The sequence below is a fragment of the Bos mutus genome, chromosome 25 (assembly GCF_027580195.1).
Source record: "Bos mutus isolate GX-2022 chromosome 25, NWIPB_WYAK_1.1, whole genome shotgun sequence".
Classification (NCBI taxonomy): domain Eukaryota; kingdom Metazoa; phylum Chordata; class Mammalia; order Artiodactyla; family Bovidae; genus Bos; species Bos mutus.
Genome location: NC_091641.1, coordinates 34,091,688 through 34,107,136, shown reverse-complemented (window position 1 = coordinate 34,107,136; position 15,449 = coordinate 34,091,688). Strand labels below are relative to the sequence as shown.

Genomic DNA, 15,449 nt, shown 5'->3' with positions numbered 1-15,449 from the left:
ATGGTTGGATGGCATCATCAGCTCAATGGACATGAGTTTGAGCAAACTCAGGGAGACAGTGAAGGACAGGGGAGCCTGGCGTGCTGCTGTCCATGGGGTCACAAAGAGTCGGACATGACTGAGTGACTGAAGGACAAAACTTCATGCTCTTTTTCTATGCAATTTTCCGAGTAATCAATGTTGCTCTGAGCCTTCTGCTTTGGGGATATCAGTGGAAGCTCATGTAAGATCCCCTTTTTATTAAAATCCTCAAAGTAAATTCCACCTCTGCCTGCTACAGACAGTAATGGAACCACTGGATATTTAAAGATGGGCTGGGGGTGACGCCCTGGGTGCACAGGGCTCCCGTGTCCTGGAGTAATTTAATACTGAATGAAATTCTGACACCGTCCTTTCAACCCCTCCTCCCCAGTCCCAGAGCTGCGCCTCGCATCATGATTGGGGTGCCAGGCGTCAGATTCGCGCTCACCTGCCTGCGGTCCTCTCCAGAGCCTGGGGGGCCGATGCCCGCGCCGCGATTCAGGGAGGAACACCTGAAGTTGAGTGAGCGTCTGGATCTCACGCAAACCCCCCAGCTGCCACGTCCTTCTGGGCCCCACGTTTGGACCTCAGGACTCCCCTGAACTATGTCTTCGAACAGGTGGGGGGCCCTAGTACCTCCCACTTGGTACCACGCAGGCAGTTTTTCCAGGCCTCTTCCCCATCCCTCGGTTGTCAAAGACTGAGGTCGGCTTTGCTTGAGGTCTTGAGCCCTGTATCGGTTTCCTGGGGCTGCTGTGAAAAATAGACCACACAGCTCGGGGCTTAACACAACAAGAATTCATTCTTTTACAGTTCTGGAGGCCAGAAAACCCTGATGGGGTGCGCATAGAGTTGGTTCATCACTCGCAGTGTCTGGCGTCCCGGGGTGCCGGCCACCTGGGGTGCTCCTGGGCTGGTAGCGGTCTCGCTCCATTTCTGCCTCTGTCTTCACGTGGTTCTCTCCCTGAGTTCCGTGTCCACATTTCCTTCTTCTTATAAAGAAACCAATCCTTGGGTTGAGGGCCATCCCCACCCCCAATCTGATAGGACCCCACCTTTAACTATCGCATCGGTAAAGATGTTGTTTCCCAATAAGGTCAGGTTCTGAGGTTCCAGGTGGATGTGAGGGCCCCCCTCCCTTCCTGATCCCCGCCTCACGACTCGGCGGCCCACCAGGGCTAAGAGCCCAGATGAAGTATCTTCTCAGAGGGGCTGTCCAAGTCCAGTGATGCCTGGGACCCAGGGCTGCAAACCGGAGGCCTGAGTGGGTGGGCTCTCCCCTGGGGAGTGGAGAGGATAGAAAAGGGAGAGGTCAGAGGAGGGGGATGGGGAGGGGGTTCGGGGTGCAGCGGGAGCCTAGCAGGGGAGATGGAGAGTTTTGCATGTGGCTCCTGCTTGCCATGAGAGAGAGAGAGGAGAGGGAACTTGGGTGGTGCTTTGCACAGATCTGGAGCTGGGGTCCTGGGAAAAGCTGTGTCACCCTTAGCCCCACCCCCAGATCCTTTCAATCAGATCTGCTGGGGGTGTGGGTGAGCCGGAGGCCCCTCCGGCAGCAGTGTCCCCTGGAGAGAGTGATCAGCGCTGCTCAGACACGTGACCTTGAAATACCCTTCATAAAAATGAACACCCACCTCTGCACGACACCGGATGGAGGGTGGGGGCCCGGGTACGGGGCAATAACTCATGGAGTGTGGAGGGACTTGGGCAGGGGAGTGGTGGGTGAAATACTGTCCTGGGGACCTGCCTCTGACAGCCTGCTTCTCTCCAATTACCTTGGTGACTGTGGTGATAAATCTCGTTCACCTAAGTCTGGGTGCCCAGCAGGCTGAGCATCAGGACATCCACGCTGGACCCAGCTCTGGCCATTCACAGTCCTGGCCGCTGCATGGACACTCTGGGCCTTTTCTGCACTTTGCAATCCCATCTGTCCCTTTATTTTTTTATTTAAAAAATATTTATTGTTTATTCGGCTGCCCCGGGTCTCAGTTGTGGTACTCGGGATCTTCAGTTGTGGCGTGTGGGACCTAGTTCCCTGACCAGGAATCAAACCCAGGCCCCCTACATTGGGAGTGTGGAGTCTTAGCCACTGGGCCACCAGGGAAGTCCTTTGGTAAACTACTCATATGTTTCAAGGTTTCATTATTACAGAGAATCGGCCTCTTGCACGGATTCCCAATCACGTGTTCGGAGACGCAGTCTAGGATGGAACTCCAGATTGTAGTCAGACGTCGGGGTTCAAGGTCCTCCTCCACCAGTAGCTGAATGTCCTGCGAGCAAGTTCCCTGACCTCTGTGAGCCACAGAAATCTCATCCGCAACGTGGGAATCGGTGTTAAGATTTGTGAGCTGGGAGGCAGCTTAGCAGAGTGGAATAAATGTGAGTTCTGGGGTCGGACAGACCTGTGTGTGCACCCGCCTCTTACCTGTATCGCCCTGGGTACCTGGAGTGGCCTCTCTGAGCTTGATTTGGTTTCCTTACCTGTAACATTTGGGGGAAATCAAGGCAGCCTCCAGGCCTGTCCTGGTGTGGCTGAAATTCAGCCTCTGTACGGTGCTGGATTAAATCTCAGAGACAGAATTCTGAGGGAAGTAGAAATAGCTATTTATTGCTTTGCCAGGCAAAGGGGGCCACAGCGGGCTCATGCCCTCAAGGCTGCGTGTCCCGCTCTGGAGGGGGTAGTGAGGCGTCTTATATGTTCAGGGTGTGATCAGCTGGTGGACACGCTTCTGATTGGTTGGTGGTGAGGTAATCAGGAGTCAGCATCATCAACTTTCTGGTTTCAATGGTCTGGGGTCTACATGCTTGTGGGCAGCATGCAACTTCTCCCACTTGGTGGGGGTTTCAGTATCTGCAAAGCCGCTCAAGGATATGGCTCCGAATATTATCTGCAGTCCTTGAGGAACTGAAGACTTGGACTTGACTTTGTTTAATGGCTGAAGTATTATTATTTTGTCTTGCTTGACTGTTCTCCTTTCTATGTTTTCTTACTTCTCCGATTAAATTTATTCTTTAAGTAAAGTTTTGATACAGACAAAAAAGCAAGCAGAGGACTTGGGTGGAGTTCTATTCTTGGAGGGCCTCTTAGGGTCCTGCTTGGTTATACTGGGGATTCAGAAGATCATGTCTGTAGAGCGTGTTGTCCAGAAATTGGCATATAGCAGGTGTTCACCTAAACCTGGTTCTCTCTTAACGCTCCTTTCCTTCTAGTGTGCTGGGGATCAGCACACTTTTTCTGGAAAGGGACAGAGAATAAATATTGTAGGCTCCGCGGGCCATATAGTCTCTTTCATAACTGTCTAACTCTGCCACTGCAGCAGGCAGGCAGCCACAGACAGTGTGCAAGCATGATTGTGCTGTGTTCATCCGATTCAACACTGTGCACTTTGAGAGTTGAAATTCTGATCATTTTCTTATTTTATTTTTGGCTGGGCTGGGTCTTCATTGCTGTGCACGGGTTTCTCTAGTTGGAGTGAGCGGTGGCTACTCTCTAGTTGCGGTGCGTGGACTTACTCCGAGGCACGTGGAATCTTCCCGGACCAGGGATCGAACCCATGTCCCATGCATTGGCAGATGGGTTCCTAACCGCTGGACCACCGGGGAAATCTGAGTTTCCAATCATTTTCACGTCACAAAATACGCTTTTGATTAAAAAAAAAAAAAACAAAGAGATTTAAGATAGAAAAATTTTTGTTACTTGTGGATTGCACAAAAACACAACAGGCTGGATGTGGCCAGTTGGCTGTGGTTTGCCGCCCCCTGTGTTAAACAGTGAGTGTCTCCAAAAGGTGTGTAATTTCCTTTATATTCTCTGTGCTTCACTCAAGGCTGGACCTGTGCAGCCCCCAGTGAGATACAATTGTGGGAAATGGCTGTGAATAGGTATGTGATCAGGCACGTATATTGCAGGTACTCGAGTCACTTTTGGAAAGAATGAAGCCCCTTCAAGGGGAATTTGCATACTATCAGAGGAGGAGCAAGGAGTGGGAGCCGGAGTGCGGGTACCAGAGACCCTTGGAAGTCTCTGTTGAATTCGGCTGTTCAGCCATTCCCAACTTAGCCAGCAGGGGGCGCAAGGGGACCGCTTTTCTCTGGGTGTCTGGGCGGCGGGAGGCGGTACCGCGGAGGCCTGCAGGAGATGGACCAGAGATGGACCGGATGATCTCCGAGCATCTTTTCTGCCCGGCGAATCTCAAGCTCTCTCTCTCTCTTTTTTTTTTTTTGCAGAGGGAGACATTTAAAGATGAGCTGCCTGGAACTAGCTGGCAGCAGCCCCCTTTCCCTGGAGACGGAATAAAAGGAAAATCTTCCTCTTGTTGCCCGTGGCTGTCATCCTGGAGTCTCAGCGTGCTCTCTTTATCATTCCTTTTGGTTAGAACGTATGCGCCTATAGAGGAGTTAATGGCAAAAGAAGTCAGGGCTCTCTTTAATTAAAAGCGGACTCATTAAGCACATGACAAACACTAGGCAGAAGGAAAATGGCTAAGATTGAGCCGGGACTGGGCACCAAGGACCTACAAATGACACTCTCTTAGCCTTTAAAACCTCAAAGAAAGCTTCGAGGTGAGACCGTATGACAGCCCTCAACGGCTGCCTGTGGTGTCCTGGTCGGTGGTGATTCCATCTGTGAAGTTGGGATGGAGAAACATCACAGATTGGTCCATGGTGGAGGGCAGTGTTTCCAACCATGGACCTCAGGCTAGCAGCATCACCTGGGAGCTTCTAAGAAATGCATATTCTGGGGCCTGACCCCTGAATCATTCACTGGGGTTGGAAGTTGCATTTGGCCTCTAACCAGCCCTCTGATGGGTGTGATGCACGCCCCACCAGTGTGCAAACCACTGGCGTCCTGTAGCTGTTTTCAGCCTTGGCTGCACGTTGGAATCAATCACCTGACTTTGAAAAGCCTTCAAGTGGGACCCCGGAGAAGGCAATGGCAACCCGCTCCAGTACTCTTGCCTGGAAAGTCCCATGGACAGAGGAGCCTCGTGGGCTACAGTCCATGGGGTTGCGAAGAGTCAGACACGACTGAGCGACTTCACTTTCACTTTTCACTTTCATGCATTGGAGAAGGAAATGGCAACCCACTCCAGTGTTCTTGCCTGGAGAATCCCAGGGATGGCGGAGCCTGTTGTGCTGCCATCTATGGGGTTGCACAGAGTTGGACACGACTAAAGTGACTTAGCAGCAGCAGCAGCAGCAAGTGGGAACCACAGCCCAGACCCATGACATCAGGCCCTCTAGGGTTGAAACCAGCACCTGTGGGTTTTTTAAAAACAATTTTGTTGAAGTGTAAGCTGATGCACAGGCTTCCCAGGTGGCGCTAGTGGTAAAGAACCCGCCTCCCGGTGCAGGAGACATAAGAGACGTGGGTTCGATCCCTGGGTCAGGAAGATTCCTGGGAGGAGAGCATGGCAACCCGCTCCAGTATTCTTGCCTGGAGAATCTCATGGACAGAGGAGTCTGGCGGGCTACAGTCCATGGGGTCACAGAGAGTCGGACACGACTGAGCAACTAAACAACAAACAATGACAACAGGTCATTATCAGTGCCTTACACACACCTCAGCCCTGAGTGAGAGCTGCGGAAGTAAACATCTAAGAGGTTTACTTACTGGGTTTCTTATCTCACAGTCTTGATGGGGCCAGACTGGGGTGACCTTTCTCTGCTTTGTCTTAACCCAGGTCAGCCCTGATGTCTTTAAATTTAAAGGTCCCCCTGAGCTTTAGGAATCTATCATGATACCAAAAAAAAAAAATATTGCCAGCATGTTGAGACTTCCTGGTGGCTCAGTTGGTAAAGAACCTGCCTGCAATGTGGGAGACCTGGGTTCAATTGCTGGGTCAGGAAGATGCCTTGGAGAAGGGAATGGCTACCCACTCCAGTATTCTTGGGCTTCCCTGTGGCTCAGCTGGTAAAGAACCTGCCTGCAATGTGGGAGACCTGGGTTCGATCCCTGGGTCGGGAAAATCCCAGGAAGAAGGGAAAGGCTACCCACTCAAGTATTCTGGCCTGGAGAATTCCATGGACTACAGTCCAAGGGATCGAAAAGAGTTGGACACAACTGAGTGACTTTCACTTTCACTTATGACATGTGTGTGCTGTGTCCGTGTGTGCTCAGTCATGTCTGACTCTCTGTGACCCCATGGACTGCTGCCCACCAGGCTCCTCTGTCCATAGGATTTTTCCAGGCAAGAATACTGGATGTGGGATTTTCCCGGCCCAGGAATCAAACCCGAGTCTCCTGCGTCTCCTGCATTGTCAAGCAGATTCTTTATACCACTAAGCCACCTGGGAAACCAGGATATGTGCACAAAGATATTCACTGGTGCGTTGTTTGCCTGCAAAAAAATTGGAAACATAACTTTTCCAATAATTGAATAATAGAATACATTACGGCACATTCAATATTATGGAACATCACAAACCATTGAAAAGAAGTAGGTGGATCTATATGTGTTGATCTGGAGAGAGAGGTACTATATATTATTAAGTGAAAAAGCAAATTGCTGATTTGTCCCTGTGACGTGATTCTTTTTCTTTTGAGGACCCATGCCGGGGGTTAACACTCAGAAATGAACTGTCCGAGGAGACACACGTGCTGACAGACCAAGAGGCTTTATTGGGAGGGGCACTGGGCGGAGGGCAGGAGGGCAAGGAAACCCAGAACTGCTCTGCCTCATGGCTCGAAGATTCAGGGTTTATGGAGATGGCGTTAGTTTCCAGGTTGTCTCTGGCCAATTGCCTTGCTTGGCCCTTAGTCTGATTCAGGGTCCTTCCTGGTGGCGCATCTCTTAGCCAAGATCGGTTCCGGCAAGAAGGACTCTGGAAAAAAAAAAAAAAAAAGAAGGACTCTGGGAGGTTGGTTGTCTCCTCCCTCTTTTGGCCCCTCTTGACTTCTCCTGGTTAGTTTTTGGCTGCAACACCACGTTCTTTGTTGAGACAGCTCAGGCAAGTGGGCCTGGCCAAGGCAGATGGTTTCAATCAACAGTTCCTTAATACTACTGTTATTAATATATGTGTGCTCATATATGTGTGTCTGCATAAAGGAAAAACCAAGCATGAAACCAGGCTCTTGCATTGCTTTCTTTGTGGGATTAGAGATCGGGAGGAACTCATTCATTCATCACCTCATTCATTCCTGTGCTCATTCATGTTTTCAGTTAATATTGATTCAGGGTCTGCTGTGTGTCGGGCACGGTAGCCCTGGGGACACGGCCGCGAACACAGCAGACCAGATCGCTGCTTTCCCGCAGCTGGACGCGCCACCTGTCCCGTGCGTGCGTGCACCGCCCCGTTTCAGTGCTGCGGTTCTGTCCTTGCAGGAACGAGGTCCTGAGCACAGTAGCCTGAGTGGCCACCCTCTGGAGCACACATTTTGCATTTATTAACATTTACTTATTTTATTTTTGGCAGGGCTGGGCCTTTGTTACTGTGCACAGGCTTTTCCTAGTTGCCGCAAGTGGGGGTTACCCTCTAGTTGCGGGTACAGGTTTCTCTAGTCATGAAGCATGGGCCATAGAGCACAGGTTCAATCGTGGCTCATGGCTTAGTTGCCCCGTGGCATGTGAGATCTTCCTGAACTAGGGATCCTGCGTGTCCGGTGCATTGGCAGGCGGCTTCTTTTTTTTTTTTTAAACTTTCTATTTGTATTCACAATGTTGTGATAGTTTCAGATGGAGAGCAAAAAGACTCAGCCATCCATAAACACGTATCCAATGTCTCCCAAACTCCCCTCCCATCCAGGCTGCCCTATAGTGTTGAGCAGAGTTCTCTGGGCTAGTAGGTCCTTGTTGGTTATCCATTTTATTTATTTATTTTTTAAAAGCCTTTTTTTTTTAGCCTTCAAGTTAAATTTTATAAAAACAAAATCTTGTTAAACACCAGGATAAAGAGTCAATGGAAAAGAAAAAGCTCAGAAAAGATTAACTTGTACATTTCTCAAGAGATGAATCTTGTGAAACATAAGGTTCCAACGTGGGTGTGCACTTGCTCATGAGATGGTGGCTCCATTGCTGTTGAGTTGCTGAGTTGTGTTTTACCCTTTTGCAACCCCATGCGCTGTAGCCCACCAGGCTCCTCTCTCCAGGCAAGAATACTGGAGTGGGTTGCCATTTCCTTCTCCCAAAAGCTTTTTTCTTTAAAGACTTTATTAAATTTGTTACCATAGTCGTTTGTTTTATGTTTTTTGGATTTTTGGCCCTGAGGCTTATGGGAGCCTGGCTCCCTGACCAGGGATTGAACCGGCACCCCCTGCATTGGAAGTGAAGTGAAAGTCGCTAAGTCACGTCCGACACTTTGTGACCCCATGGACTATACAGTCTAGGGAATTCTACAAGCCAGAATACTGGAGTGGGTAGCCATTCCCTTCTCCAGGGGATCTTCCCAACCCAGGGACTGAACCCAGGTCTCCCACACTGCAGGCAGATTCTTTACCAGCCACAAGGGAAGCCCAGAATTGGAAGGTGAAGTTCTAACCCCTGGGCCACTAGGGAAGGCCCTGGTTATCCATCTTGAATACAGCAGTGTGTCCATGTGGCAGGCGGATTCTTAACCACAGGACTGCCAGGGAAGTCCTGGAGTGTGCATGTGAGCTTGGGGAAGACAGATGAAGAGATATTACAGAATGATAGATATTTGATGATAAAAAGACCTGTCTTGGAGGTCCTCCAACTTGCATGCAGTAAGAATTATCCCCCTGCCCAGGCCCCGAGGTCCCCCTTTACGTTCAGCCCAGCTGTCAGCGGTGGAAGGATGCTCTGAGCACCTCAACTGCCCCAGACGGTCGTGGGCCGGCTCTCCGTTTTGCTGAGTTGGCAGTGGGACCTCGTTTGTTAATTAAGAGTAGATGGTGAGCTGTCCTCATATTTTAATTAACCTAACGGCCTTCCCAGCACGACTCGGGTTCAGCTGTAGACATCACTGCAACTTTTAATAAAATGATGTGAAGGGCCATTAGGGAGGCATTTCCTGTCACTTGGCAGATAACCGCTTGGCAGTTGAGCCGAGGGAACACTTGGGTTTTGGTTTTAAGGCATGGCGCTTAATCTTTTAGTCATGCTTGAGGGCTTGATGGCCTTTTTGGCCCTAAACCAATTTGTTCGGCTTTGAAAGCGCGGCCAGGAGAAGACGTCTCACAAGCTCGGAGGCTGGAGCAGACGCTCTTGGTGTCGTGCCCACATCCCCTCGGTCCCAGGGCCTCTGATCTTTGAGTGCCTGTGACACCTGGGACCCTGCCTGGGGCTTCCCTCGCTGGCTTGTGCTTGGCTGGACGAGCCGGGGTGGGTATCTTACGAGTTAGATCGTGTTGAAGTCCCAGCCCCGTACCTGTGGCTGTGACCTTGTTAGGAAGCAGGGACTCTGCAGGTGATCAAGTTAAGATGAGGTCATTAGGGTGGGCCCTCATCCGATACATGATTTTTATTGATCGATGTTTGGCGGTGCTGGGTCTTCTTTGCTGCATGGGACTTCTTATTGCAGTGGCTTCTCTTGCTGCGGAACATGGGCTCTAGGGCATGTGGGCTTCAGTAGTCGTGGCTCATGGGCTTAGGTGCTCTGAGGCATGTAGGGATCTTCCCGGACTAGGGATCGAACCCAGGTTCCCTGTCCTGGCAGGCAGATTCTTCACTACTGGACCACGAGGGAAGTCCCCAGGGTCTGCTTCTGAGACAGGGCTTGGCAAGCCCTGACTGCTGGCATGTGCATGTGAACATAAGTGTGTGTTTGTGTGTGTGTGTGTGTGCGTATATGTGTGTGTGTGTGTGTACATGTGAGCACACTGTGTACTGTAAAGGCCTTGGCTCACAGTTTCCACTCTGCAGGCAAAGTAACTTCCTGTCTGAGTTGAGCCCTCAGCCCCTGGGCCCGTGGACCAGCCATCACCTTTGTCTGCAGGGTCCTCACCTTCTCCTCTCCACCGGGGTTGAGGCTTCTGTAAACCAAGACCCGATGGGGTCACAGCTGAGCGCTACCACCTCTCTGAGCTGAGAGGATGCTCTCGCCCTGTGGTCTGGCTCATGCAGGTCAAGGTGGCCTCATCTTTCAGGTTCAGCTCTGGCTCGGCCACTGGAGAGGTCAACCTCAACCGCTCCACCACGGCGCAGAGAGGCCAGCCACCCTCCGAAGGGATCCCCCAACTTCTGAACTCCTTCCAAGAGTGGGAGCAAAGCCAACACATGCCCTGTGCCCCGTGGTGGGCGTCTTCCTTCAGGATGGAGCTGTGGGCGGCTGGCCTCGGGCCAGTGTGCGCCCAGAAGGATCCCTCCACGGGCCACTGCATGGCCCTGTGTCTCTCTCCTGTGACACACTCCTGGCATTCCTGGAATGACATTCCTGAAATAGCAGGAGAGCCACGGGGACTGGCATTCCTGGTGCGATCATGGCTCCTGGGGAACCCTGGAGCAGGAAGAAAGACCTTCTCCCTGGGATACCGGGCTTGACTCAGGGCCATGTGAATTTGAGAATTACATCATGCATACACATGTTCATGCATATGTAAAACACGCAAATAGATGAAAACACTCTGATGGCCTGAGAAATACTGCATGCTAAGTTGCTTGAGTCGTGTCCAACTCTTTGCGACCCCATGTTCTGCAGCCTGCCAGGCTCCTCTCTCCATGGGATTCTCCAAGCAAGAATATTGGAGCATTTGCCCTTTCCTCCTCCAGGGGATCTTCCCCCTCCAGGGATGGAACCTGCGTCTCTTACATCTTCTGCGTTGGCAGGTGGGTTCTTTACTACTTAGTGCCACCATGGGGTTGGCCAAAAAGTTCGTTCAGGCTTTTCTGCAAGATCGTACAAACTTTTTGGCCAACCCGGTATTTGGAGTGATCCATGAAATGTTTCCTTTCTCCTTGTCCCTCGATGATAATTTCTTTCTCAGACTATTATATAAATACGAATATAGATCTAGGCACGGATAGATATAAACAGATGTAGATATAGATAGATCGCTATGGCTCAGATGTAGGCACCTCTCTATATATGTAGATACAGATTTGCATCAAGACACAGACGTAAAGGTATAGACGTATCTATAGGTATAAATAGATATGGCGAGTGTATTTTTGAATGCCATTGTGCTGTCTGGGTGGTTTCGTGACATTCTCTTACCCCTCGATGATTGTCTAGACAGTTTTCCAGACCAAGAACACGTCTACCCACCTCCTCCTTTTCAGCCAATCCCCTGTGAGCTGGCAGTCAAGTCGCTCCCGCTTCTCCCCCGGACAATGCTGCCACAAACCACACTCTAACAAACTCTTAGATCTTTATGTAGGAGGGATTCCTGGAGGGAGAATTCTTGAGTTCAAAGGGAAGCACGTTTCAAATTTGGGGACCTGCTTTCCCCAATTGCCCTCCAAAGAGGTTGAACCAATTTCTGCTCCCAGAGTAATTGGATTTGAATATGAAAAGGGAGGCCGACCTCCTTTTGTACTTTAAGCTGGGGAAGTGGGCCAGATGCGTGACATGTAAATAGGTTAGGAGTAAGCAGGTCTGAACCGGCTTCCACTCAGCGATGCGTCGTTGTTTCTTTTTTAGTGCCTGTACTTGAAAGTAAAAACAAACCGATTTCTTTCCTGTGCTTTATATTTTAACACTTCCCTGATAGAGACAAGACTTTCCTTTCCACCTTGGCCATTTTGGAATCAGGGGGGTTTTCCTGTATCAATCACAGGTAATCATAATGGAACATGGGTCAAATCTTTACACACTGATAATTCACAGTCAAGATATTTGGGCTTTTGATTTTGTTTTACCTGTTTCAGCCCCCATAGAAATGATCAACAGTTGACACTTGTGCCTGGAGTTGTGAAAATGTGATGTGACTTTGAACTTTGGGGTTCAGGTTGTACAACTCCATTTCCTTCCTCACTTTCATTCCTCCCAGGTTTTCCTAATGGAGAAACATGGTGCTTGCATAGGGTGGGGGTCACTGGGATGTGAGAGGGTGTCTCTTTGGCTGTATCCTGGCTTCTGTCCTGTGCTGTGGTGCTTGCAGAAAGCAGAACTGGTTGTTCTAAGTCGCATGTGTGTGCCCACCATCAGAAGACATGTCTGGGACTCTTCAGAAATGGGTCAGACTTGGAGATGTTTAGGGGTGGATGCGAGAAGTCCTGACTCCAAGCGCATGGTTTCAGAGATTGTCTATTTATTATTATTATTTCTGGAGGATGGTAGACTTGCAGGAAATTCTGCCAGAGGAGCTCCGAGGAGAAAGATGAGGTGCAGAACGGAACAGGCAAGCCCTGTGCTGAGGACTCATGTGTTGTAAGGATTCAGGGGGCTTCTGTTAGACGTGCAGACTCTAGAGCCCCCCCCTGGAGAGGTGGCCTCCATCATCAGGGAAGGGGGCGTGGAATCTGAAACTTACTTGGTTTTGGGGCTTGCATTGGCCAAAGGCTTGTTAGCCAACATGAGCAAAGGTTTGTGCTGGGTTTGCTCTCTCGCACTTCCAGCATGGCTGTGAGAAACATGCCCTGGGTCACTGCTGGTGCCCAAGGAAGGAGGGACATGGAACGGAGTCACCTTAGGCCCTGGGGTCCTTGCAGGCCTGAACCTAGAATCAGAGCTGCTCCAGCGGAGTATGTGAATCATCACTTACTATGGTGTGCCTCTTCGGATGGTTTGTTACGCAGCCATAGCTGACGGATACCAAGTTTTTTTCTGTGTGCGTTTCACCTATGTTTTCCCCCACTATCACAATTACTAAGAAAGATGTGATGTGTGGGACTTCCCTGCTAGTCCAGTGGTTAAGAATCTGCCCTGCAATGCAAGGGACGCAGGTTCGACCCCTGGTTGGGAACTAAGATGCAACATGCTGTGGAGAAACTAAGCCCGTGAGCTGAAACTACTGAGCCCATGAGCCTCAGCTAGAGAGTCTGTGCCCTGCAGTGAAATATCCAGTACAACGCAGTAAGATCCCGCGTGCTACAGCTAAGACCTGACACAGCCAAATGAACACATATTTAAACAGAAATTGAACAGATTCTTTAAAAAAAAAAAAAAAAATGTGTACCTCTCCAAAATCTTCAACAGGCTGTGTGTTTAGAAGTGGGCAGCAATCATATTTATCTTGTTCCCATCACCTAAAATTCTACCTGGCACATGGCAGGACCTCATAAAGCACGTATTGAATAATGAAAGATGAATGAATGAAAGGAAGCAAGGATAAATGCGCTTAGGTTGCCCCAGTTCCTTGGCTGCCCTTGGATCCTTCCAGTTACATTTCCTTTCTTTCTTTTTGAAAGATTACTCTAATTTTAGTAGGAGTTAATTTTTATGATCTGCCTGAATCAAGCATGTAATAAAAAAAACACAAAAACCCAAAGCTTAATGAATATATCTGAGTTCAGTGCCCAGTTGACTAAGCTCTCCTCCTTCACCTTTGACTTATTTCCTGTTTGTAACAGTCTTGGGATGCAGGATTTCTTTCCCTTCCTTGGGAGGACTTGAGGACCAGATGTGCCCAGGACATGTGGCCTGTCTACCAGCAGGGGGCGTGAAGGAGCCACGTCTGTTATCTCCAGCTTGTGGTCCAGGGTCTTCCTGCAGCCGGCTCCCTTCTCAGTGGGTCCTGGGCCTCGCTGACCTGATGCTGGGGCCCCATCTCTGAGAACCTGTGTGAAGTGTTCGAGTCTGATCCTCTCTCCAAGAATATGCCTTCATTCCCTGGGGTGCAGGAAGAATAAACTTCTTCTTTTTTTTTTTATGGTCAGGAAAACGTTAATGAAAAATGAACCATCAGTGAAATTAATTTCAAAGATTTATGCATTCCCTGTGACTAACAAGCCTGCACCTGTTCATTTGACATCCTTTATCTGCTTCTCCCCCCGCCCCACTTCCCACCTTCTTAAAATTTTCATCCTTTCCTGAAGGCATCTGGAGGGTGCGTAGAGCAGTTAAATACACATACGACGGAATAGGGACACGGCTTGTTAATTAAAAAGCGTGCTCTGCTGCTTCAGTTTGGAAGAGATGAACCAGGCGGAGCAGAGTTACCATCCAGGAGATGCTGGTGGGGTTTTTACGTGCTATGTAAAAGCCCCTGGTTTAATGGGAAGGAAGGGACGTTCATTAGCTCTTCCTGGAGCTCCTCTGCCTCCGGCCTGGTCCGCGGGAGTCATCCTTTCTCCCATCCTCCCCTCCCTTGGCATCACGACGGACACCCTCATTGGATAAACCTACAGAGAGAATCTCCTGTCTCCCGGTTCCGCCTCCACATTCATCCAACTGTCCTCAGGTCCAGCATTCTTCTATTCATGCCACTGACACCACATCCTGCCATTATTTCCTTGCGGCTTGGATGGGCGGAGGCCCGACAGGCCCTTTCTGATTGGCAGCTCTCAGAGGTGAGGAGCTTGCAGTTTGTGAAAAGCCCTAGAGAAATCCCAGATCGTGACAACTGGGGCTTCTTCGGGCATGGTCCCCGTTTGCTGTCCACCCTCGTGTCTGCCCCCTTCATTCTTGGTTAACTCCTTTTGGCACCATGCAAGTGTGTCTATAATAGCTCTGAGAATGTCCTTGAGACATTCTCATCCTCTAGCCTTTTATGAACTTTGCCTTAGGCATATTACTCATCTTCCTTTTTAAAACTTTGCATAAAAAATGTAAAAATAATTGAGGTGTAACATCCATGCAGTGTGTACGAAATGTGTGCACCTTAGTATGTAGCCTGCTGAGTGTTTATATGTGTGTACACCTGTGTAGGGGCTTCCCAGGTAGCACTTGTCGTAAAGAACCAGCCTGCACGCATCCTTGTGCAACCGCAGCCCCAATCAGAATGGGGAGTGTCCAGTCACTCCGCCTTTTTGCAAGCCCTTGGCTTCGTTAATCTTTCTTTTTCTTTTTAAAGAGTATTGTATTTAAAAAAATAATTTGTTTGCACCAGGTCTTGGTTGCAGCATGCAAGCTCTTAGTTCCCTGACCTGGGATCGAACCTGGGCCCCTTGCATCGGGAGTGCAGAGTCTTAGCCACTGGACCACCAGGGAAGTCCTTTTTTTTTTTTTTGAATTCCAGCCATTCTGCAGGGGGTGTAGTGGTTCTCCATCTCCGCCCCCCGCGCCTCCCACCCGCCACCCGCCTCTGCTACCGCTGTTTTATTTGTTTGTAATTTATTTATTTATTTTTGGCTGTGCTGGGTCTTCGTTGCTGCTTTTCTCTAGTTGCGGCAAGCGGGGCTGCTCTCTACCTGTGGTGTGAGGGCTTCTCATTGCGATGGCTTCTCTTGTTCCCGAGCGTGGGCTCTAGGCATGAGGACTTCTGTAGTTGTGGCCCACGGACTCAGTTGCTCTGTGGCGTCTGGGAACCTCCCGGACCAGGGATTGGCAGGCGGACTCTCGTCCACTGTACCACTAGGGAAGTCCCCGGCTCCTATCACTTTAACACCATTTTCAGCCTTTGGACATGGTGGGACGTGAAACCCAGCCCCGTG

The 15,449-nt window shown here is 49.9% G+C and overlaps 1 non-coding gene across 1 annotated transcript; it reads right to left on the bottom strand.

Annotated features, from left to right (window-relative positions):
* Positions 1-14,933: 14,933 nt before the first annotated feature.
* Positions 14,934-15,006, bottom strand: TRNAG-CCC (transfer RNA glycine (anticodon CCC)). The gene has a single exon. It is a non-coding gene; the product is annotated as a tRNA-Gly (tRNA).
* Between the last annotated feature and the right edge of the window lie 443 nt (positions 15,007-15,449).